Below are 6,724 nucleotides of genomic sequence, written 5' to 3' on the forward strand. Positions count from 1 at the left end.
AGCCATCATACTCTAATTGTAGTAATTCTGAAGTGTAACGGTGAAGGCATTATAGCCATTAGCGTGCGTCTTTAATACGTTATGATTTCCATAAACGTCCACATTCTGTAGTTACATTATCAGTAAATTTAAATTCTTCGACTTCCACATAGGTACAAAATATCAAAAGTAATCATTTTCCCGAGAAAATGCACTAACCATCCGGCAGCCAACCCATCGCTAAAGACATAATCCTTTCTCTCACGGCTTTGCTCCAAAACATCCACCCCTTTGAGCTAGACCCATACACTTTAACAATTTGCGCTACATGACACTTCATATTTCACCTAAATGTCATCACCACTTGATACCAGAAACAAATTAACCAGCCGGCCGCGGTGGTCTAGCGGTTCTATGCGCTCAGTCCGGAACCGCGAGACTGCTACGGTCGCAGGTTCGAATCCTGCCTCGGGCATGGATGTGTGTGATGTCCTTAGGTTAGTTAGGTTTAAGTAGTTCTAAGTTCTAGGGGACTGATGACCACATATGTTAAGTCCCATAGTGCTCACAGCCATTTGAACCATTTGAACAAATTAACCCTCTTTGCTAATGTTCTTTAATCCTACTCCCATCCTAACAAAGCAGAACTCTCTTGCCCTATGTAGCTCAGTCGGATCCTGTTCCATTTTACAAAGCCACCCTACTGTTCGCCTTTCGAAGAACCATCATCTTAAATTTCTGTGTTTTAATAATGTCACTTGAACGTGTTCCTTTAAGTTTTGTCGTTTTTCTTGAAGATAGTAGGATGTAAGAAAAACTGTCAGCCGACTGGCTTTCATATACTGCTGCCATCATCCCACTTCACCTCTTTGGGGGAATAAAGTGACAAAAAAAATATTTACTGTCTGAGCTACAAACTAATACGAGGCAATTTCGGAACGTGCAAACTGCTTTTATTTATACGCTACCTGAGAAACCTGGCATTGCCCCTCCGTCTGCTCTCTGTCCATCTGTTTCTGCCCCTCTCTCTGTCCATCTCCTCTTACCCCCTCTGTCTGCCAATCTCCTCCTTTCCCTTCTCTCTGTGCACTACATCCTCACACCTCCGTCTACCACTTCCTCTCTGTTTATATATCTCCCCTCCCTTCTCTGTCTGTCCAACCACCTGTCCCTGTCCATCGCCTCCCGCCCCCTACATCTCTCCGTCCGTCCCTACCACCTGCTCTGACACCTCCTCCATCCCCACTCTCTGCCTACCTCCTCCTGCCCACCTCTCTGTGCATCTCTTCTTCTCTCCCTCTCAATCTTCTCTTCCTCATCTGTCCATCAGTTCCTCATTTTTCTGGCTGTGTCTTCTTCCCTCTGTCTCTGTCTTTCTCCCCTATGTCTATCTCCTCCTCGTACCCATGCCTATCTCTTCTTTCTTTCTCTCTCTCTCTCTCTCTCTCTCTCTATCTCTGTCTGTTTATTCCTCGTCCTCCCTTCTCTCTCCACGTTATCACACTCTCCCCACTAGGGGGCTGGTGATTCTTAAATTTCCAGTATTCCTTTCCAGATTGAAACTAATATGTGTACCAAATTTGATTGAAATAGTTGCAGCAGTTTGGGTTGAGCTTTTTACCAGTGGCTTTGCTGGCATCTGCACTTGTAAAATATGTTTTGCACATATTCCACACGTATTTGCACACATATTTCATTTGCATTCTATAGAATTTCGCCCTGCAGTTTCATTTTCAAGTAGTTTAATATTTGCGTTGTCACATTTCCTGAACTACGGGCTGTATAATGATACAATTTTGCAGATACATCCAGTGATATATGTGTCTGTTGTAGTATAAATGTGTAATGAACAGAGTCAGTGGTAATGAAGCAATAAATTAAAACACCATACACGATGCGGCGCGTTCTGATGGATTTCAGTCACTGTGACATCATATCCCCTGAAATATGTGTCGTAAAATGATAAATTTTTCTAGGTACATTCAGCTGCATATGTGGATACTGTCTGCGAAATTTGTTGCGAATGGAGTTAGTAGCAACGAAGAGATAAATTTTAAAGTCTTGCATGATGCGGTAGTTCATCACGCATTACCTGTTTATGACGTCGTATTTCCAGTTGTTGTTGTTTGTGGTCTTCAGTCCTGAGACTGGTTTGATGCAGCTCTCCATGCTACTCTATACTGTGCAAGCTTCTTCATCTCCCAGTACCTACTGCAACCTACATCCTTCTGAATCTCCTTAGTGCAGTCATCTCTTGGTCTCCCTCTACGATTTTTACCCTCCACGCTGCCCTCCAATACTAAATTGGTGATTCCTTGATGCCTCAGAACATGTCCTACCAACTGATCCCTTCTTCTGGTCAAGTTGTGCCACAAACTTCTCTTCTCCCCAATCCTATTCAATACTTCCTCATTAGTTATGTGATCTACCCATCTAATCTTCAGCATTCTTCTGTAGCACCACATTTCGAAAGCTTCTATTCTCTTCTTGTCCAAACTATTTATCGTCCATGTTTCACTTCCATACATGGCTACACTCCATACAAATACTTCCAGAAATCACTTCCTAACACTTAAATCTATACTCGATGTTAACAAATTTCTCTTCTTCAGAAACGCTTTCCTTGCCATTGCCAGTCTACATTTTATATCCTCTCTACTTCGACAATCATCAGTTATTTTGCTCCCCAAATAGCAAAACTCCTTTAATACTTTAAGTGTCTCATTTCCTAATCTAATTCCCTCAGCATCACTCGACTTAATTCGACTACATTCCATTATCCTCGTTTTGCTTTTGTTGATATTCATCTTATATCCTCCTTTCAAGACACTATCCATTCCGTTCAACTGCTCTTCCAAGGCCTTTGCTGTCTCTGACAGAATTACGATGTCATCGGCGAACCTCAAAGTTTTTATTTCTTCTCCATGGATTTTAATACCTACTCCGAATTTTTCTTTTGTTTCCTTTACTGCTTGCTCAATATACAGATTGAAAAACATTGGGGAGAGGCTACAACCCTGTCTCACTTCCTTCCCAACCACTACTTCCCTTTCATGCCCCTCGACTCTTATAACTGCCATCTGGTTTCTGTACAAATTGTAAATAGCCTTTCGCTCCCTGTATTTTACCCCTGCCGCCTTTAGAATTTGAAAGAGAGTATTCCAGTCAACATTGTCAAAAGCTTTCTCTAAGTCTACAAATGCTAGGAACGTAGGTTTGCCTTTGCTTAATCTTCCTTCTAAGATAAGTCTTAAGGTCAGTATTGCCTCACGTGTTCCAACATTTCTACGGAATCCAAACTGAACCTCCCCGAGGACGGCTTCTACCAGTTTTTCCATTCGTCTGTAAATAATTCGCGTTAGTGTTTTGCAGCTGTGGCTTATTAAACTGATAGTTCAGTAATTTTCACATCTGTCAACATCTGCTTTCTTTGGGATTGGAATTATTATATTCTTCTTGAAGTCTGAGGATATTTCGCCCGTCTCGTACACCTTGCTCACCAGATGGTAGAGTTTTGTCAGGACTGGCTCTCCCAAGTCTGTCAGTAGTTATAATGGAATGTTGTCTACTCCCAGGGCCTTGTTTCGACTTCGATCTTTTAGTGCTCTATCAAACTCTTCACGCAGTATCGTATCTCCCATTTCATCTTCATCTACATCCTCTTCCATTTCCATAATATTGTCCTCAAGTACATCGCCCTTGTATAGACCCTCTATATACTCCTTCCACCTTTCTGCTTTCCCTTCTTTGCTTAGAACTGGGTTTCCATCTGAGCTCTTGATGTTCATACAAGTGGTTCTCTTTTCTCCAAAGGTCTCTTTAATTTTCCTGCAGGCAGTATCTATCTTACCCCTAGAGAGATAAGCCTCTACACCCTTACATTTGTCCTCTAGCCACCCCTGCTTAGCCATTTTGCACTTCCTGTCGATGTCATTTTTGAGACGTCTGTATTCCTTTTTGCCTGCTTCATTTACTGCATTTTTATATTTTCTCCTTTCATCAATTAAATTCAATATTTCTTCTGTTACCCAAGGATTTCTACTAGCCCTCGTCTTTTTACCTACTTGATCCTCTGCTGCCTTCACTACTTCATCCCTCAAAGCTACCCATTCGTCTTCTACTGTATTTCTTTCCCCCATTCCTGTCAATTGCTCCCTTATGCTCTCCCTGAAACTCTGTACAAACTCTAGTTCTTTTAGTTTATCCAGGTCCCATCTCCTTAAATTCCCTCCTTTTTGCAGTTTCTTCAGTTTTAATCTACAGGTCATAACGTATTTCCAGTACTAAGTGTTGTATTATGATGTAATTTTTCTGGTACATTCAGTGGTATATAGGAATACTGTCTACAAAATGTGTCACGAAAACAGTTAGTAGTTAAGAAGCAATAAATTAAAACGTTATGCTTCATGTGGACATTTTACAGCCTCAACAAAGATAAACTTTCTTCCGCTCATCATTTTGTGGGAATCGTCAGTGAGAAATAGTATCGTAAGTGTCTGAAATTATATGTAAAGTTTGTTACAAGTCTCTAAGTGCTCTCATTCTCAAATATTGGCTACCTAAAGTATGGATATTCTCGCGTGTTGGCTACACTGCTTTTCACCCCCACCACCACCTCTTTATTTGGTCGGTGGTTCGTATCCTCAAGTGATTATTTCTAGACTGTAAATGATATTTGTACCAAGTTTGGTTGAAATTGGTTCGTTGGTTTAGGAAAAGACGTGCAACAGACATACGAATGTAAATCCATTTTTGTAATTTCTATCGACTGGCAGTTCAGAAAATGTTCTAGAACTGAAGAGCTAGCAGTGGATTGTGTACGAAGCCTCAGTCGTTTGACTGTGAGTGAAAGCAAACAGAAACGGTTTCGAAAATCGTTGCTCTCTCCAGTTTTAAAATGGGACCTGTAATTTGACTTTTGTGTGCAGAGTGACCTACGGCTGCTCAGATTCATCAGAAATTGTGCCTCGTTTATGGGCCTGAAATAATGAGTGAAGAAAAGGTTAGACAAGTGTTGAAACTTTAAATGCGTTCGCTCAAACTTGCATGATGGAGAATGGAGCGGCAGAGTCGGTAACCAGACCGATGAAATCGTACTACATGTTAGCCAAAAACTGCGAACTGATTGTTAACTGGTTGATCAGTTTTCTCATACTGGAAATAACTATTGACGGAAGTGTAACGGAATCGCATTGACATCGCAAATTGTGTCTGATATGGTTGGCGACCAGTGCAAAGAGGGAAGAAAGTTACGCGAGTGAAGGGATTTGTTTTCTCACATTTCTAGGGATAATGAGACGTTTATGTACTACACGAAAGCAGAATCAAAATAAGGGCTATTCAACCACACCAAAACCGAAAGAATCAAGCTGTCTTCCTACTCGAGTCGAAAACGATGACAATAGTTTTGTGAGTCGAAAAGGGCGTTCCTTTGATTAATTTCGTGGACGTTGGGTCAAACATTGTAGGTAACATGTACCAAACTGAGACGTGACCGTCAAATCGACAGAGCGGGAAACGATCGTCCACACTGCTTGGCTATCGAATAAAAACAACGATAAATGGATGCCTGTCGCGACTTGACTGCCAGACGAACCTACCATAAAACGACGAAGTGTAGAAATTCAGGCCGGCCGATGTGGTCGAGCGTTTCTAGGTGCTTCAGTCCGGAAAAGCGCTGCTGCTACGGTCGCAGGTTCGAATCCTGCCTAGTTAGGTTTAAGTAGTTCTAAGTCTAGGGGACTAATGACCTCAGATGTTAACTCTCATAGTGCTTAGAGCCGTTTGAACCATTTTTAGAAATACATATGAAGCGTGGGAAGAGACAATGTAGAATACCTGATGCATTAAAACCACAATCTTGCCGTTTCTCTGTGTTTTATTAACCCATTTCGGAAAATTTTTGGCCTGACGTTTTTTATACGCCTCCTGTATTCGTAGTGCTGAGAGAAGGAAGAACTTCGCTGGTCAGTTGAAACACAGATAACAGGAGTAAAGGAAGTATTTACACGGTTCATTTCCAGTTACGATATCCCTGCAGTATTTCTCACCTTGCAGTCCACCCATCCTTTAAAAGTAAACTGGTTGCTTCACAGGTGGTGTGCACAATTAAAAATTTCTTCTCTGGTCGCTACGGATGTAAACTGCTCAAAATGTTCCTGGAAACGATCTGTACTTATTATATGCTATTTATTTACTCTCTGTCTTTCTTTTAATAAGTTCCACATTATCAGTATTTCAGTGCAACTACTCGAGACCACATTTTTCTAACCAATTATAATGGTGAAGAAACAAGTTAAAACAATAAATATGATAGTTTAATGCATTACACTGAACCACCTCATCTATTGTTAAAAAGATAAGAAATGTCGTGGTAGTAATTTCCTGCCGCGTGACATATGTCGTAGTACACGATGCTGTCGCCTATCTCTTGTGTTCACCAATCAACAGCAGTTTCCTCTTGTTTCCTTTCTTTGCTTTTTCCCGACTAGAATTACGATCCGGCTAACGTTGTACTTGCTTCCTCATTAAATGCGCTTTCTGTCTACTCATCATTTTCACTAATCATTAAATGAAACAGCTTCATTACCCTGAGAATTTAGTGTTCGCCTGAAAACTAGCCAATTAGCAGAAGCGCTGAAGCGTTGTGAGATATATTTCCAAGAAATAGTAACTTCATTGAATTGCTAATTACCTTCAAATGCTGGACGTAATTACACAATTTACATGCACAAATCCCAGAGGC

The sequence above is a fragment of the Schistocerca piceifrons genome, chromosome 5 (genome assembly GCF_021461385.2).
Source record: "Schistocerca piceifrons isolate TAMUIC-IGC-003096 chromosome 5, iqSchPice1.1, whole genome shotgun sequence".
NCBI classification, from domain to species: domain Eukaryota; kingdom Metazoa; phylum Arthropoda; class Insecta; order Orthoptera; family Acrididae; genus Schistocerca; species Schistocerca piceifrons.